The 19,740-nt window shown below is 46.7% G+C and overlaps 1 pseudogene; it reads left to right on the top strand.

The window, feature by feature from the left end:
- Window positions 1-19,740, top strand: part of LOC146188225 (uncharacterized) — a 74,192-nt pseudogene that overhangs the window by 53,340 nt on the left and 1,112 nt on the right.

The raw sequence follows: 19,740 nt of genomic DNA, 5'->3' as shown, positions 1-19,740 counted from the left end.
AGGTTTTCTTAAGCTTGCGACGACACACGTCTAAGCTGGCGTCCTCTTCTTGTTTCTTGCGAAAAACAGACCGAGATAAGTGGAGTACGGTTTGAGTGGCATCCAAACCAAGTCCCAGAAACTTTCGCCGCCAGAACCTGGAAAGAAGCACTGGACCCATCATCACTGGCAAGTATGCTTCTCTGGCCCGTCAAGACTGTTGGAGCGTCGGCGAATGGGACGCTTGCACCCGGAACGTTGCCGATAATTACGTCATATGATGGCGTCGGCAGGCACCTAGCAATAGCATTGCCTGTGAAGTATGGCGACTTGATAATAACCTCCGCCTCAGGCGCCTCGATGTCAGCACCATCCGCTAAACGTAAAGATGCTCGCTCACCAGTATATGCAGCCTCGGGCACCAAAGCCCGACGCACCACGATGCCATTAGAACCAGTGTCGCGCAGCACCGACACTGCCTGTCCGAACACTTCTCCATGCTCCACTGGCATGTTGTTAATAATCTGAGATGGACTAAGAGCCGAATCGTCCCTTCGAACATCTAGGCATGTTCTTCGCAGCTGACGACCAGGGCGGAAATCTCGAGGGGACGTGCAGCAAGCAGACGTATCTCGGTCATTTGAATTTCCGTATCGACACAACTGGGTTTCATGCCCAGATTTGCGACATAATGTGCAATATGGGGGCTTCGGTTTTGTACGGCAATCCGCCGACCTATGTCCGATCTCTTCACAGATGAAGCATCGAATTCTAGTCTTTGGGTTTGGGCTGCGTCTTGCGGTTTCGCAGAATTCTGCTCAGCTCTATCTCTAAAAATCGCGGGGTTATTGTGTCGCTGAGCCTCAAGAAAGTGATCGGCGGCCTCAGCAATCTCGTCCACCGTTTTACAATCACATTCTCGCAAGAAGAGAGCTAAACGATTGTAACAGCTGTTTAAAAACTGCTCAGCCACTATCATGTCCCGAACCACTTCAAACGTGCGACCTTGTCCTCGCATCTCAACCCACCGGTCAAAGAAACTTAACAGCCTTGTGGTGTACTGGGAAGCTGTCTCACCATCTTGCGGCTTGCTTCCACGAAACTTCTCTCTGTAGCCCTCAGCCGTGAACCGAGACCTCCGAAGTAAGGCAAGTTTCGCTACATCGTAATTGACTGAGTCCTCAGGAGAGAGTCGTCCAAAGACTCTGAGAGCTTCTCCGCCGAGGCACAGACTCAAAGCCGTGGCCCACTTCTCTTTCGGCCAGCCCTGTCCAATGGCGACATGTTCAAAACGCTTCAATTACGCGTCCAAATTGTCCCTTTCCTCATTAAACAGTGGAATAAATCCATGAGGACTAATTGGGAAAGACGGAGCTGGTACGGTACCGTGCTCAGCGCTTCCAGAACTAGGAGCGTTTTCTACCAATTCCACAAGTAGTACTCGCAGCTGCAAATTCTGTTTTTTTGCTCCAAGCGCTGATTCGCCGCTTCACGTTCTGCAGCTCTCTCTTCGCGTTCCGCAGCTCTCTCTTTCTTTGCCTTCTGCAATTCTTTCTCTACCCACTCGCGCAACTCGATTCCCTGCAAACCTATACGTTCCCCTACCGCGAGCAACTCTAGTGCACTCATTTTTCTCAAATCTCTAGCAGCGGGAAAATGTTGCTTGGCCGGCCTGGTCCTGCCGTGGACGCCAAAATTGTGAGGTTCTTTTCTTTAAATCTTCTGGCCACCTTATTCTGTGGCTTATTCAGAAACAGCAATCTAAATAGACGACCAGACTGACCAAGCTAACAACGAATACTTTTATGTACAGACATAGACGGGACGAGAGTAGAGCGAGCAAGGGGGACGATGGCAAAACACAAATTGTCAAAAAGTCACCAAGTTGTTGGATGGAGAAGCCGGTGCAGACGCTCCGGGTAGTCAGAGTTCCGCAAGGTCGGTGCAGTAGGGCCTCAGTAAGCCCAGCGGAAAGCTAGACCACCGGACGGGGCCCAGTAGAGGCAAGAGGCCTTGAGTGGCCTCTCCACGGCCGATGCGTTAGGCCTCCCCGACGTGCCTGGGCTCAGCACGGCGCGAACGCTCGTGCCAGTGAAGAGCTGGCGCTGTGGCACTCCCGGGTCCGACCCCCGTTCCGAGTTTCGTGGACGACAGGAGAACAGGACAGGATACGGCCGGCAGGCCGCCCCAGGTCTGGATTCCCGGTTCAGGCCTGGCATAAGACGCACCGCTCCGAGCTCCTTGGGCAGCCGATCGACTCCGCTGCACGCCTGTTCTCCCCTGCTCGTGCCTCGCGCTCCTCGAGCAAACCTCCACGTTTCTCTCTTCTTCTTTTTCAAACGTGATTTTCTTTATTCGTCTTTTCTCAAATTACCATATGTTCTTCACAACAGCTCAGTTTTGACTGGCATAGCAGCGAGCAGCAACAGGGAACCAGTCCCACTTCTTCGTCATCACCTTGTCCTTTCTGCGAGGCAAGAGAAGGAAACACTTAGTCTTCTTCATTGCGTAACATGACCTCCCGCCGGTGTAAGCGTCGTCCCGGCGCTAATCTGGCAAAGAAGGCATTAGTTCGTATTGTCGTGACGCTGGGGCTAAGTCGACCCGGCCTTCACTTGGTAGCGTGCAGAGACTCCGGGTTGATGAAGGATTGAATCTTCGAAGTTGGTAAAATATATACAAGCAGGTTTAATGGCACTTTGAGACAACTTATTTACATGAAAAAAGGTATATCAGCAAAATGGCAAGCGTTAAGAGTTCATAGCGAGAAGCGTCTGGATGAGCCGTTTACGCAGGGCTCAGAGCCTCATTTCGTGCTCTGCAACGTCCTTAAAAGCCCCTATGTCCAGCCCTTCTCTGAAGATGCTGACCAACCAGTTCCAGGGCACGTCCCTCAGATCTCGGCATCCAATCGAACACATCACTGCACTGATGGTCTGATGCACTGACTGGGCCGGTATTGTTTTGTTGGGCGTGGTCACTTGTTGGCGGGTAGTGTTTGGGAACGGCGAGGAGGTACATTTCTACTCTTCAGCAAAGATCCGATATGGTGGTTCCGGCAAGTGGATTTCCTTCTCAGAAACCCAAGTGCACGTGCGCGCCACATACTGCTCCCAGCATTGTCCCTTTCCTACAATTGCAAATCTTTCTTGCATTCCCGGGAATTCCTCTAATGGCCGTATTCGTCATGCTCCTTTCTTATCCTGTACGTCAGCGGACGTGTCACTCTGTCGTCTCTTTTGGACAATAGGCATTCCTCACTTGACAATAGCGCTTCTCGACGGGAAGGGTGAACAATTGAACAAAAGCACATCCGGCTATTTCTCACAGGGCGACGTTTCTTTGTATTTTTCTTGACGTTCCCTTGACAGGGCCAATTTGGCATTTGCAGGGTCTCGACAAAGCAAAGCAGGCTCACACAAAAAGATTCATGGAAACAGGCTCACTTAGAGCCCTTGCACCAACAGCACATATCCACAGCACATATCCATGCTTACAGGCGATTAATAGTGCGCGCAAGTGCGGACCATGCACGGTCATAACAGCCTCCTCCCCCGCCAGAAGAGTCACGGAGGGCAGCAGTCGCAGCTGCTGCATGAAGAGACGACTTAATGGCCTGCACATGAACGCTTGCGCTGTTGCTTGTCGCGTTGTCTTGATTGTCGTCGGCCAAATTGCTTGAGCTGTCTCTGAAACTCAACCACATGTCTAAGCAAGCACTCGGCTCTCGTCTGAAGAGACCAGGTGAAAAGAAAACTGCCATCCTTGTCCGAGAAAAGCCCACACTCAAGGCGTTCAGGACCCACGTATGCCTAGAAATCAAACGTGCTGCTTTACATAGTCACACATATACAAGCGCACGAAAACTAAAAAGAACCTGAGTATCAATTTGGATGCATGGTGAGGAGCACCTCGGACCGCTTAGAAACAGCGGCGAAGCGCTTCTGCATTCCCATTTAACTTCCCCTTTTTGTATGTTATTTCAAAATTGTGCTGCTGTAAAATCAAGCTCTCCCTCAGAAGGCGACTGTTCTTCGATGTCGCAGTTTGCAGCCAAGCCAGGGGACAATGGTCCGTCTCTACGGTGAATTTGGCCCCTCCAAGTTAGCACTGCAAGTTTTGAATGGCCCATACAATGCAAGCGCACTCTTTCTCTGACGCGCTATAAGCCCTCTCTCTAGAACTCAGTTTTCTGCTCAGGTAGAGCACAAGGTGCTCATTACCGTCGTCCTCTCTGGCAGAGAACAGCACCTAGTCCTCGATCACTTGCATCACACTGGAACGTGAATTCTCGGTCATAGTCTGGCGCTCGCAATACCGGACGGCTAATCAGCCCGGCCTTCAGGTTTACGAAGGAGGCTTCCTTTTGTTCGTCCCAGACTACATTTGTCGGTTCTGTCTTGCGGAGAGCGTCGGTCAGAGGGCTAGCCAAAGCTGAATATTTAGGGATGTAGTGATTGTAGTATCCCGTCAGCCCCAGGAATGCCCGAATTTCCGTCTTCGTGCTCGGCCGCGGGTAGTCTGCTACCGCAGAAATCTTAATCTCGCCGCGTTCTCATCGATGACCAGCGGCATCATATCGAGTTTTTGATGATTCCGTCATGCGTTCATGAACTAATTTTAGGCTGCGGCTTTTTATCGTAAGCGTCCGCTTTTATCTCCTGCCATGACCGCCTAATTCACATTGCTTACATTGAGTTCAAACCAAAATGTGCCTCCTCCCCACTACGTGTGCTCGCTGTCCTAGACTACGTTTTAAGCCCTGGCCGCAAACACCTCATCATTGTTAACCTGGATTATGCACTTTACGGCGATGCTTTAGTGATAGCAGCACCACGTTGACCTCCGAGAGCATAGCGCTTGCCTCCTGCCTCACCAGTTTCAATCGCGGTTGCGCGGTTGTCGCGGCGATGACCACTTCTACCCAGCCTTTATTTTTACCAAAAGGAGGAACTGTTGGCTGTTTTTTAAGGAGCTCCTGTTCTGCTCGCCGCGCTTTCCTGTGCTTCTCCACCATTTGATCCTCTACCTCAGCCACCTTCCTCGGCACTCGCGGCCACTATCAGCACTGACCTAACTTCTGAACTGTCGGCAGCATTACTCGCAGTCTTTTGAAACACAGACTCTCTTCATATGTGTACGTCAGATGTGTACCGCACAGATACTGAGGGATCAACTATCGTCTGTCACCGCCCATATCGTGTTTCCTCATCAGAACGCAAAATCATTGAGGACCAAGCTGCGGACATGCTCGCGCGAAACATCATCTGGCCATCGAGCATCCCCTCGTCCTCTACTGATGTTCTCGTCAGGAAAAAAGATGGTTCTGTGCGGTTTTGTGTGGATTACCGGGCCCTAATAAGATAACCCGCAAAGATGATTACCCGCTACCACGCATCGATGACGCACTGGACTGCCTTCAGGGAGTAGAGTATTTCTGACGTCTCGACTAGCGCTCGGGATATTGACAAATTCCCATGTATTAATTCGACAATGACAAGAGTGAATCTACTACTCCCGATAGTATTTATGAATTCAATGTGATGCCTTTCGGTTTATGTAATGCTCCTGCCACCTTCGAGCGCGTGATCGACGCAGTGCTTCAAGGAATGAAATGAAACACGTGCTTGTATTATCTAGACGATGTTGTCATCTTTTCGTCGGACTTCGCCCAGCACTTGCACCGTTTCACAGTTCTCATATGTCAGGCATAAGCCGGTCTCCAGCTCAACACAAAAAATGCCACTTAATAATAATAATAATAATAATAAGTTTATTCGGACATGAAACATGTACACAGAACATGCCCACGGGAAGAGGCAAAAGGAAGAAGCTGATGGCATTCTTCCTGACGAGGCCTCACCCCGGGTCACACATCAATGGCAGAAGGGTGGACAAGGTCAAGGTAAGTTTCACCAAGAAAACAAAACAAAACATAACCAATGAAGAAAAAAAAAATCTCGGATTATATTTGGCATTGTAAGAAAGTATATAAGAACCATGGCATCGTAAACAAGGTAAGTACATCAGTAACGCTACAATTCGTGACACAAAATGTAAACAAAATAATATACAACAAGCACTACAAGTCACATAGATTTGGTGCACTCCTAATAAGTGGAAAAAAGCAACTTCATTCTCTTTTTAAATTGAAAGATAGTTTTACTGTTTATAGCATCATCAATTATTGAAGGATAGGCATTGCATACTATACTAATTTGGGTATCTGTATGTTGGGTGCCGTAGTTAGTCCGGGCACGAGTGGAAACAAGAGAGGTAACACGCAGACTGTAGCCGGTATTTCTGTTCAGATATGTATTTCTAAATGATGTGATGTCTTGCTTAATTTTTTGAAAGATATGCACAGCAACAGAATACTTATGGCACACAGGGAATGGAAGAATATGTAGGGCGTGAAATGAGTGGCCGCCGTTTGAAGGGTTTGTGGAACAAGCGCGTAAAGCTCTTTTTTGCAATGAAAATAGTCTGTCTGAACAAGTTTTGTTGCAAGTCCCCCAGATTAAATTACAGTACACCAGTTGAGAATGGATTAGGGCAAAATACAACTGTTTTTTTATCTGCAAGGGCAACAGGTGTCTGATACGATTGATCACACCAATTGATCGAGCTACCTGCAGGCGAACATAATTTACATGGTCTCCCCAGCCTAGGTCACTACGGAAAAATACGCCCAGGAATTTACAGGAGGTTACAGATTCAATCAGGGTATCGTTAAACCGGAGTTGAATGGGATAATCTATAGGCTTATTTTTAGGTCGAAATAATATGAATTTAGTTTTCTTAACATTCAATTTCAATTTATTTACAGCAAGCCAAAGCATCAGTTCATGTAGCCAGGAGTTGGTGCGACGCTCTAGTTCACGAAGATCACAACCAGAAAAAAAAATGTTTGCGTCATCTGCGTATAAAACAATGTTAGAATAAGTTGAAATATTTACTATGTCATTGATATATAATGTAAAAAGAAGGGGCCCCAGTATGGATCCCTGCGGAACACCGAAGTTTATTATTTCTGATTCAGATACGGCATTGTTAAGTCGTGTGTACTGAGTGCGATTGGATAAGTAGCTTTGCAGTAACCTGTGAGGCGTTCCACGAATACCATATCTCTGCAATTTATGAAGTAGAATGTCGTGCTTTACCGAATCAAAGGCTTTGGAAAAGTCAAGAAATATACCGACAGTGAAAAGCTTAAGTTCAATATTATTAATCAAACTATTTTTGATTTCGAGCAGTGCTGCCTGCGTGGATTTTCCAGGCTGAAATCCATACTGCTCCTTACAAATTATATTATTAGAATTCAGGAATTTGTATACCCTCGTAAAGATAACTCGCTCTGCAACTTTCGAAAACAAAGGTAGTACGGAAATAGGACGATAGTTACTGGGGTCATTTTTATTGCCTCCTTTGAAAATTACTGTAACACGGGTGGATTTCATTTTTTCTGGGAATTCACCTGTAAGAAGCATTAGATTACAGATATGTACGAGAGGAAAGGTAATAAATGTAGCAGCAGCTTTTACGGCTAGTGCAGTAATGCCGTCTGGGCCAGGAGAGCATGTATTGCGCATTGAGTTTATAATTGAGAGAATTTCATCTTCTGATGTCGGAGATAAGAATATTGAACTCTGACATGCCGGAAACAAAAAAGAATCGACAGATGTTGCAGCTGAGGGAAGAGTATATGAAGTGGGATTTCCTGCATTTAAAAAATAGTCGTTAAGTTTATTAGCGAGTGAGGCACCGCTATAAAGAACTCCATCGATTTGCATTTCCGAAGGAAGAACATGTCGCTTTCTTCCAATAAGTTTATTGATGCCTTCCCAAAGGGATCTAGCATTATGCATGGAGGAAAACTTTCGGCGATAAAAAAGCGATTTTGCCTTTTTTAGATCTTGATTTAATTTGTTCCGAAACGTCTTAAACTCTAACAAATGTTCTTGATTACGTGTTCCAAGAAATCGTGCAAACAACTTATTTTTTTGTTTAATACGTTTTAGAAGGTCCCGTGAGATCCACTCTTTTTTTGCCTTCCTGCATTTCTTAAATTCTTCAATTGGAAACGCCTTGTTAAACGCATCTAGTGTTTTCTCTATGAACACGTTGTAAGCGGCAGATGAGTTCTCCGCTTTGAATACATCGACCCAGCTAATTTCAGACATACGTAAACAAAATTTAGCGATGTTCTTTTGATCATAGGTTTTACGTATGTAAACAGTATAAAACTTCGCCAGTAAAACCACCTAAGTCCTGGGCTATGTCGTTAGCAAGGCGGGCATACAGCCCGATCCCGACAAAATCGCAGCTGCAAATAATTTTCATTAGCCCAAACGCCAGAAAGAACTGCGCAGCTTCCTCGGGTTGGCGTACTTCCGACGTTTGATCCAGAACTTTCTTATTGCGCCCCCTCTACACAGCCTCCTGTCGTCTGACGCGCTTTTTTATGGTCCAATGAATGTGAAATGGCCTTCTAATCCTTCAAGTAAACGCTCACTTCAACTACTGTGCTTCGACATTTTGATGAGACAGCTCTCACCATTCTTCATGCTGACGCCAGTGGACAAGGCATCGGTGCCGTTCTTTTGCAACGCAAACCTGCGCTCGAAGAGCAGGTTGTGGCATACGCTAGCTGTTCTCTCACAGCAGCCGAGTGTAACTACAGCATTACGGAACAAGAATGCCTTGCCGTTGTTTGGTCTGTCCAAAAATGTCGAGCCTATTTGTACGGCCGCCACTTCACAATCGTCACAGACCGTCATGCGCTCTGTTGACTGTCGTCGTTAAAGAACTTATCAGGTCGGCCCGGCCGCTGGGTGCTATGTTTACAAGAGTATACCTTTACCATCACGTACAAGTCTGGCAGAAAACCCCTCGACGCTGACGCCCTCTCTCGTTGCCCGTTTTCTTCTACTCCAACCAACTCCCATTCAGCCCCTTACCCTCTGCCCCTCACGTCAGCCTTTCGGTGATCATCTAGATGTTGCGCCCATCGAGGCCTCTCCGCTGGACCTAAACAGTAACTTCCTGGCATTGCAGCAGGCTGATCCTTACTGCAGCACAATTATCGCTCGCCTCAGCGGTCAATCAAAGGCACCCATCAATTGCCTGCGTCGTCAGTTTCGCCTTTTCCGGATTCAACACGGAACGCTTTACCGCTCTGTATACCACATGAATGGTCACCGGTGGGTTCCTGTTGTCCCTCGCTCACTCCATCATCGAGTGTTGGAGGCTTACCTTGACGATGCCACTGCCGGTCATTCAGGACACTACAAGACGTAAGACCATATAAAAAGCCGCTACGTTTGGCCTGGGCATTCTAGCAGCGTCGCCAAATACATATCATCATGTGCGCCTTGCCAAAATAGTAAGTGGTCAATATCTCTTGATGCTGGCCATCTGCAACCTCTTCCTTGCCCATCCGTGCCTTTCGATTCTGTCGCCATTGACTTATCCGGCCCCACACCTCTCACCGCCGCCGGTCATCGATGGGTTGTAACCGCCATTGACCATCAGACGCGCAAAGCTGAAACAGCCCCTCTTTTCTTTGGTGCCGATTCTGAAGTCGAGTTTTTCCTGCGAGCGATCGTCTTGCGTCATGGTGCTCCGCCTATCTTGATTAGCGACCGTGAGAAGACATTTCTTTCCCAAGTCCTAGCGGAGGTACTCCACTCTGCCAACACCGTCCACAAGACATCTTCTAGTTATCATCCGCAGACCAATGCCCTCATCGAATGCTTTCACCGCACCTTGTCCGACATGATATCCATGTACGTCAGTCGTGACCATAGGAACTGGGACACCATTTTGCCTTTCGTTACCTATGCGTCTGGCCTACACTTTCAGAGAAATTACTCAGCTGCACCAAACCAGACACAATCTTACCCCCACTCATGTAAAGGGTTAACGAGATAATAGGAAAGCGTCTTTCTTCGCCTCCTTACGAACACCATGATGTGCCGGCATCACTCAAACACATTGACAGTGCATTCTCCGGGGAGTGCCAACATTGTGGGGGTATGTCCTGGGACCTCTTCCACATGGTGTGGGCGTGCCCCTCCAACTCTGCCTTTGCTCCTAACCCGAATCCCACCCGGGAGGACTGGGAGGCTCTGACCTGAAAGCCCAAAAGGCGTTGGTCAAACGAGCAATGGCGGCAGCGGAAGCCACTGGGGTCCCGTACTAGGGACTCCACCTAGTATTTGTGAGGGGAAGGGGACTAAGCCTGACCTTGGAGCAATCTCTATATAACTATTTTTAATAAACGGTTTCAGCCCCAGCCTGCCTTGAAGACCTATTCTGCATTCCAATGTCAAACCCAAGTCGTAGCTGTTCGATAATATCTCCGCTTAATAGAGAGTGTAACTGCTCTATTCTTGTAAACGAGACGATAACGAATGCTCATATTATCGTGCATTCATTGCATGGTTTTGAACTCGGGAACGCTGCTGGCTAGAATGACCTCCAAACTTAATCACATATATTGCAATAGCGCACCATAATAGCTACCATATCGTTGTAGAGCATCAAGAACAGCCCTAAGCGGATGGCAGGCAGAGAAACAAAAGTCTCTGCCATTATCCGAGGGAGCCCATGTTGGCCGTTATGAAGAAACGTTATATATTAAAAGTACGTTGAACATTTATGCTATAGGTCTGGGCATAAGTATCCCTTGAGGCCCGTTGTTGACGGTTGTTAATCTGATGTCTGCTTAACAATTAGTTACGTAGCTCGGACTTAGGCGGAAAGTTAGTATTCGGCATCTTATGTGAATTGCGCAACGATTATGCATAAGACCCCGTCGCACGACTGGTGCTCAGGCTTAGACGGTTACAAAGCCCGACTTAAGCTGACTGAGATAACTTAGAACCCACGGTAACCTGAACTTAACTTTTTTTATACATACTGCTAACCTCCTTGCGGAGGTTGTTGCAGGTTTGGGGTATAAAAAAAAGCACAAAATGACAAATGTTGAAAGTCCACACTAGCTAACTTTTTACAAAATTCTATATGACAGTGTGGAACAAGAAATAGAAAAAAAAGTGAAGGATATGATACAATACAATGCAATGCAATATGATACTATGCAATGCAATACAATATGGGACTTTACAATCACCCTTAAGGCGCATATGTTTCAAAATATTTGTACCGAGATCCAGCTAGACATATATAGGATTCTCAAGTAACAGCTGCCAGCCGTGAAGTGAAACTTTCAATTGATGTGCAACTAACCACTTCATCGGCTAAATCATTTCATTCGCGGACCGCCAGGGTTAAGAAAGAGAACATGAACGTATCGCTGTGTGCGCGATACTCGACTCTGCAGGCTTCCTATCTCTTAATGTTACCCCTACCATTTTTCGCTCCATAGCCTTCTGGGTTGTCCTCAACTTAAGTAAAACTCTCTTGGTTAGCCTCCACGTTTCAGCCCCATAGCTGAGTACAAGATGCAACTGTTGTATACCTTAATCTTGAGCGATACCGGTAAGCTGCTAGTCATACTCTGCGAGTGCTTGCCGAATTCGCTCCAACCCATTCTTATTCTGCTTGTTATTTCATTTTCATGGTCCGGATCTGCGGTTACTACTTGTCCTAAGTAGACATATTCGTCCACTACTTCCAGTACTTCGCTACCTAACGTAAACTGCTGTTCCTTCCCGACGCTGTTGAACCTTACCTTAGTCTTCTGCCTATTAATTTTCAAGCCAAACTTTCTGCTTTTTCTGTCTAGGTCATCAATTATTATTTGCAGATCATCCTCCGAGTGCTCAGAAAGGCAATGTCATCCGCAAATCGCAGATTACTGAGGTACTCACCATCTACCTTTATCCCTAACTTCTCACACTCTGAATGCTTCCTCTAAGCAAGCTGTGAGTAGTACTGGGGAGATTGTCTCCTTGCCTAACACCTTTCTTTATGGGAAATTAGTTACTTTCTTTATGCAGAATTATGGTTGCTGTGCCGCCACTATATATAACTTCTAGCACTTTCACGTACGGTTCGTCTACCCCCTGATTTCGCAATATGTCTCCATCATCGCCGAGGTTTCAACTGAGTCAAATGCTTCTTCGTAATCAATGAATGCTATGTATAAGGGCTGGTTATATTCCGAGTATTTTTCTATCACCTGATTGATGGTATCGATATGATCGACAGTAGAGTACCTTTTCGGAAAACCTGCTTGATCCATTGCCTGATTGAAGCCTAAGGTTTTCCTGTTGCTATTAGCGATTACTTTATAAATACCTTATTCGTCAGAGACAGCAAGCTGATCGGTCTGTAATTTTTAAGGTCCTTCGAGTTCTCTTATGAATGAGGATAATGTTTGCCTTCTTCTATGGTTCCAGTACCGTCGATGACCCCAGGCACTGCGTATAAAGGGTGGCCAGTTTTTCTAGCACGATATCCCCCCGACTTTTCGCAAATCTGTCGAAATCTGAACCTCTCCAGCTGATTTCCCCCTTTTCATAGTTTCTAATGCTTTCCTGACCTCGTCCTTCCCCACTGGTGGAACGTCTGACTGTTTTTCCCCACCGGCAATCTCATTACGGTCCTGACTACTTTGGCTACAGTACAGATCTGTAAAGAACTCCTCGGTTACTTTGACTATCTTAACCATATTCGTGATGACGTTGCCCTTCTTGTCCCTCTTCGCATACATCTGGCTTTTGCCTATGCCCAATTTCTTCTTTACCGCTTTAAGCCTTCCACCGTTGTTTACAGCATGCTCAATTTTCTCCATGTTATACTTCCTTATATCGGCCACCATGCGCTTATTCATTAGCTTTGATATCTCGGCCAATTCGATCTAGTCTGTTGGATTGGAAGCGTTCATACTCTGGCGTTTCTTAATCAAAGCTTCCGTATCCTTAGACAGCTTACCCGCATCCTCTCTAACTATCCTACCCCCTACTTCTACCGCACACTCAGGTATGATATCTTTGAAATTATTGTTCATTGCTTATAGGGTAATGTCGCCATCCTTGTTTAGAGCTGGATATCTATTCTGTAGCGAGATCCTCAACTCTTCTGCCCGCCCCTCACCGCTAATTCGTTGATGCGTTTCTTTCTCATTAATGCGTTGCGTTCCTTCTTCAGATATTGGAATCTCTTTAGCTGTTTTGCATTCTTCAGGTATGTCCTTAGTATCCAAAGCATCCAAGGATTTATTGTAGAGATGTAGAAGATATTCAGACATCCATTCGCCATACCTTTTAGGCACTGATTTGGGATATCGTCAGGACCCGAGGCTTTTTTTACGTCAATGTTCAGCAGTAAAGAAAAAATGCCTTCTTCTGTCATATATAATTCCCCTAGTTGCCCAGCGGTTCTTTGTTCGTGCAACAAAGTAGGCCTAACGCCTTTATCAACTGTAAATATCGACTTGAAATATTCAGAGAATTTGCTTACGTTATGAGATGCTTCTCTTTGCGCTAATTGTTTTGCGCTTCCTCCTTTTGATCAAAAAGCAACATACTACTGGGTTATATGCATCCTTGGAGTGGTATAAATGGTGTTTAGAATGCGGCATCGCAATTTAAGTTGACAACGCGTTTATTGCTATCTCGTATACACACATTTTCGAGATCTAGCCTGCTTTCGGGTGTAGAGCACCTCCAATAATCTGCCTCGCTTGCTTTCTCTTCTGGTCATCTAGTGGCTCTAGATATATATTACATTCAAACTCCGTTTCATGGTTCGGCTTGACATCTGATTCTTCAATATCTGGAGCATAGTTTTGCTTAAAGGGAAGCGCATTTTTCGCCCTACACAGTCTGATATCTGATCGCCCATACTCCAGCTTCGATTAAGGCACATATGGTGCAACTGAGGGAACGATACCGATGTCGTAGCGCTAAAATACGCACACGAATCAGACGGGAAGCACCCTTCCACAGGCCAGCCTTTCTGCTTTCCGCCTTTCGAGTTTTCGACGTGAGATGTGGACTGATGTTCGTGACATAATACAAGAAGTTGCTGCTAAGGTACTGCCAAACCAAAAGAAATGCAAGAAAGCAATCTAGTTATTCTGAAGAGGCTTTGCAAATAGCTGAGGAAAGGAGGATGGCAAAAGGTATGGGGAAAGAGAAAGATACAAGGTTCTCAATGCGGATTTTCAGAAAATAGCAAGAAGAGATAAGAATGCCTTTCTGAACCTACAGTGCCAAGCAGCTGAGGACAACAGCCAGTTGAGGAACAAAAGAGCTCTGTATAAGACAATCAAAGATATCACAGGAAGCTTCTGTGCTAAGCTGGGCGTGATAAAGAACGAACGAGGCAGGGACCTCACTGAAGCCTCGGAGATAAAGAAGAGGTGGCAGGAATTACACAGACCTGTACAAGAAGGACCCGGATGTGCAAACCCAACATAAGACGGTTGTGATTACTGATCTCGAGCAGCCATCCTGAAGAGTGAAGTTGAATGGGCCTTAGCCAGCTTTGATAAGAACAAAGCTAGCGCAATTGATGGCATTCCAGCTGAGTTGCTTCAAAACTTCAACCATGACGACGCTGTTAACGTTCTGTATACATTATGTCAGAAAATATGGACAATCCTGCAGTGCCCACAGGATTAGAGGAGGTCAGTTTACATCCCCATTCCAAAAAAAGGCAGTGTCAAAGATTGTTCCAACTACCGCACAGTCGCGCTTATTTCGGATGCTAGCAATGTGATGTTGAAAATCCTCCAACGTAGGCTGCAGCAGTATGTGGATCGGGATGCTTCCGGACGTGCAAGCTGTGTTTCGCAAGTGCAGAGGATCTATAGACTAGATTGCCAACCTTCGCTGGATCACGAAAAAAGCAAGAGAGTTCCATAAACCCATCTACTTCTGCTTTATTGATTATGCGAAAACGTTTGACTGCGTAGATCACAGCAGATTGTGGCAAGCTCTCTAAGAGATGGGAGTTCCAATTCACCTCATCTCTGTCCTCCGGAAACTGTGTGAAAGGCAAGATGCCACAGTCAGAACTGGGCATGGTCTTACTGATTGGTTGCGATTGAGGAAGGAGTGACAGAATGCTGCATGCTGTCACCCTGCCTATTTATCCTCATGATGCTGAGTGCATCATGAGGAAGGCCGGTCTAGACGAGTCTTCAGCTGGAGTGAAGATTGCTGGGAAATGTATCAACAACAACAAGATATGCGGATGATATAACTTTAATGGCAGAAAGTGAAGTAGAACTCAAGAGACGTCTGGTGCACGTACAATAAGAGGGTGAGAAGTTTGGGATTAAACTGTACCTTAAAAAGACAAAGATCATGACGTCTTGTCCTATCTAGTCCTGGAGCATCAAGGGACAACAAGTGGAAGCTGTGACAGATTTTCTCTTCTTGGGTTCCAAGATTACTCCGGAAGGAGACTGCAGCCATAAAATTAGGAGATGCCCGCTTCTGGGAAAGAGAGTCATGGCTAGCCTTGATCGCCTAGTAAAGAGCAGAGACATTACACTGCCAACCAAAATCCGTATAACTCGTGCTACGGGCTTTCCAATTGTGATGTACGGATGCGAGACATGGACTGTGAAGAAAGCTGACCACCGAAGAATTGACGCGTATGAATTGTGGTGCTGGCGGAGACTCTTGAGAGTTCCTTGGATGGCCAGAAGACCAAATCAGTCGATATTGTCGACCATAAACCCTGACGGCACATTGGAGTGTTAAAGTTAAAGCTCAGCTACTTTGGTCATCTGATGAGAAGAGAGGAGTCGCTGGAGAAAGATTTGATGTTGGGAGAGGTTGAGCCTGCTCGAACGTTTCGATATTTTCCCTCTGTCAGAGCTTTCCTGGATTGTGTCTTTTTCCACATAGTCTACTGCACTGTCATGGAATTCGCAAGTGTTATGTTTGTTGAGTTGTTTTCGACAAATGCCAGGCCTGAGAAATATATATGATCCCAAAATGGGTAGCGCTGTATATATGAACCAGCTTTCACAGTTTTTAAGTATTCTGGAGACGAAGTTGGCTTAAAAATAAAAGCATGGGATAAATGTTATGGAAGCTCTGCTCTGCGGGCTTGTTCGCAGTAGCATTGTAGCAGTCCTAACGACTGTGGGGCTGCTGCGTCCCTCTTGTGCTTTTCAAATACGCGCGCTTTAATCACGCAGTCATGGCGTGCGCGAAGTTAGCGCATCTGCGCATGTGCAGATCTTATCGCGGGACGTGACATGTGTAAAACTTCAAGGTTAGCCTTAATGAGGACGGCAAACAGTCAACAACCGGGATTCCAGAGGGGCGTGGCTATGGGCGCCATCGTGCTGTCAGCGAGCGACACGATGCATCCTGGGTGAACAAAGACGGTGGAACGGAGCCCTACCAGGATGAAGATGGTAGCGGTGCCTACTGAGTAGGGGTAGATTGTTTGCGTGTGTTGTTTCCACGCGGTAAGCAATATCTCTCGTACCGCTAGTAGATATTTTGCCGTGCCGCACCCGCTATTCGCGCCTCAGTTTGTTCGGCCTTGCCGCGCCTTGTAGCAGTACTGTCCCCCTTTCTTTAGTAATTATGCATAGCGCTGCCGCAAGCCTCGAATGCTTGTTTCGCTATTAAGTGTCTTCTTATGTTTTATAATTCCAAAACTTTTATTGTTGACCCAGAACATTATTTCACATATTGAATACATTAAGTGCCCACAAAAAGCCCTTCCGCTTGAACCGTGGTGCCCAATGACACATGAAATATGTGTCGAGTGTAGATAAACGTAAACATTCTACACACATGTCAAAGTTGAAGGGACATGGAGACATGTATATCTGAGATTATTTCACCGTCCAGCGAGGAGAGAATTAAAGAAGGTATAAAAGAACCTAGCACAATATAGAGGCCAGCTTGCGCAGCGTACAACTGTCTTTCTTAAAAATGTCCACAGCAGTTCGTTCACACATGGCAGCCTTATTAAACACGTGCTAAATGCGCATAATTAGGCATACTGTCACGTAGTGGTGACAAGGCCATAGACACCAAAAGAGGACACAGACGTGATAGTACTGAAAACATTTTTATTTGGCTGACTTGCGCACGCAAAAGTAGTAAGCAGCCCGGCGGCGGCGATAGCAACAAACGTGCTAGTCGATTGTAAAACAATAAATGCCTGTCGCACACATCAAACACAATTTAAAGGTGGCTCAAAACCATCAAGCTAACACCTCAAACTGTTACTAGCACAAATTGCAACATAGCAGAAACATACGCGAGTGGCTGTTCTCTTCGAGACAGATCTCGGCGCATCTTGCTTGACAACGAAACGGATAAACGGACGCCATGCGACATCGAGCATTAACAAACAAGGAATAGGGAACATATATGCGTTCTAAAATCACAGTGATAAGGCCTCATGCTGGCGCCTGCTAAAAAAAACATAAGCTGGGGTTTAGGTTTATTTAAGGCTGGTACGTTTCGTAAGCAAAGCCGACGTAGCTTCTTTTTCTTCTTCTCCATCTAAATCGCACCATGGTGACGGCAGCGCCCCAACTCGGCCGCGGTGCTACTTCATATGCGGCGCACCGTGGTTGTCGGCCTAGGCCACCCTACGGCTTCAGTTGGGAACCCATCTGCAGCTGCTTTAAAGGTGACCATGGCTGCCGGCCCCGGCAACGCGAGGAGGCTGAGTCCTGGAGTGGTTATGCTTACGCAGTAAAAAAGCAAACAAAAATCAGTTTTGAAGGTTTCCTGGCGTTACTCCCCCTTAAAAGTCGTCCTCGATAATCCAAAGTAAACAAAGCAACTTAAACATAAACATTACAAAGTGTAAACACCACGGATTCTTTAAACCCCGTAGTAAGGCTTCAGACGAGCAACATGAACGATTTCTGGATGGGCACGTCACCATTGCCCAAACCAAAGCGACTCATGTTGTTTTATGTCTTGCCATGAACGCGAGCTGTGTCAGATAAGGCGAGGGAAGAACTGCTTATTCAGCTGCACCCAAGCTCCAAATTCGTTCAGTTTCGCTTCTCTCCCTTGTGATGCGGTCTTTGTTTTTCCTAAGAGTAGTGCATTTTTTTAAAACAAAATTTCATTTCATTTTACGTTCCTTACTGCATTAAGGCAGTGAAGAGGCAGGTGGTTTTCTTTGGACTTTTTCCACATCCTTTTAATTCTTTCTTAAGCTTTCATTCAGACATCGTCCCATTTGCCCCACATCATCATCAGCCTGATTATACCCACTGCAGGGCGAAGGCCTCTTCCATATTTCTCCACTTAACCCGGTTCTGTGCTAGCTGCATCCACTTGAGCCCTGCGAACTTCTTAATCTCATCCGCCCACCTAACTTTCTGCCACTGGTTTTTCACAGTCCTGCTCGTCAACAGCGATGTGCCAATACCTGGACCGTAAATCGATGGAAGAAAAGTATTTAGCTCTATGGAGGCAATCTAGGGCATCATCGATTCTGGGGAGAGGGTACGCATCTTTTTTTAGTGATACTGTTGAGATGGCGATAATCAAAGCAAAAGCGCCAGCTGCCTCTTTCCTTTTAACCAGAACGACTGGTGACGCCCAAGGGCTCGTCAAGGGTTCGATGATGTTTAGAGCGAGCACCTTCTCAACCTCCTATTGTATTACCTGTCGTTCAGCAACGGATACGCGATAAGGAGGGCGATGAATAGGAGCATTATCGCCGGTGTGTATACGATGTTGCAGAAGAGCAGTTCGAGACAATGGGCGCTGATGAAAATCAAAAATGCCTCTGAACGATGCCAACAGACGACAGAGTGCATGAGCGTGAGGAGAAGAAAGGTCCGGATTGATCATCTTGGCGTAGTCTTGGAGACTGCAAACTTCAGATAAAGAGCAGTCAGAGCAGGGCGTTAAATCGGTGGCCACAACAGAGATATCACATTCATTCACTGGACACAGAGTGGCGAGCGAGATGCCTTGCGGGAGGGGCTGGATTGGCGACGCAAAGTTCAAAACAGGGAGGCATGTTTGGTTCGTGGTCATTGTGACGACGGTATGAGCAAGGGCAACATTTCGGGTTTGGGGAGCATCAAGGGTTGGGGTAATGATATATTGTCCATCGGGAATAGAGTGCACAGAGCAGAATGTAATATTACTTGCGGCTTCAGGTGGCAGGTGTACAAACTCGACACTACAAAGACGGTGCAGAACACGAGATGGTGAGTCGAAAGGAGAGGGCAGGTCAGTTCAACGACGCTTGTAGCACAGTCTATGATGGCTGCATGGTCAGAACGTCGAGGCCAAGAATGATGTCGTGAGGACAATGCTGCAGAACTGTGAAGAAGACGGTAGTATGGCGGCCAGAAATCGTTACGCGTGCAGAGCACAACCCAATGACCTTTGAAGTTGCTCCATCTGCAACACGCACAACCTGTACAGGTGCAGGGGTCAGCACTTTTCGCAAGCGAGAACGGCGCTCTGAGCTCATGACAGAAACTGGCGAACCGGTGTCAATGAGGGCTTCAACGGCTGTGCCATCCACGAGCACGGTGAGCCAATTATGGCGCGTAGGAAGAGCGATTTGAGATAGTGTTCTCTGCTGCAGCATCGCCTCTAAACACTGCAGCGCCTAGTTTTCCGTCGAAGAGTGGCCATATGGACTGGGAGATGAAAATCGACGGCGTTGGGGCGAACGGGACTGACGGCGGGGGGGAAGGGGAGGATCGGTTGAGGCGTGAAGACTCGGTATCAGCGGCTGTGCTTGAACGTTCTTGACGAGTTCGGAATGGACGAGAGTGGTCATCGTAGATAGAGGACGGTGGCAGGCGGGACCTTTGAGGCT

Source organism: Amblyomma maculatum, chromosome 5 (assembly GCF_055883805.1).
Source record: "Amblyomma maculatum isolate TAMU_Amacu chromosome 5, ASM5588380v1, whole genome shotgun sequence".
Taxonomy (NCBI): domain Eukaryota; kingdom Metazoa; phylum Arthropoda; class Arachnida; order Ixodida; family Ixodidae; genus Amblyomma; species Amblyomma maculatum.
Note: the sequence above shows the minus strand (reverse complement) of the source record. Positions and strands in the feature narration are given on the sequence as shown.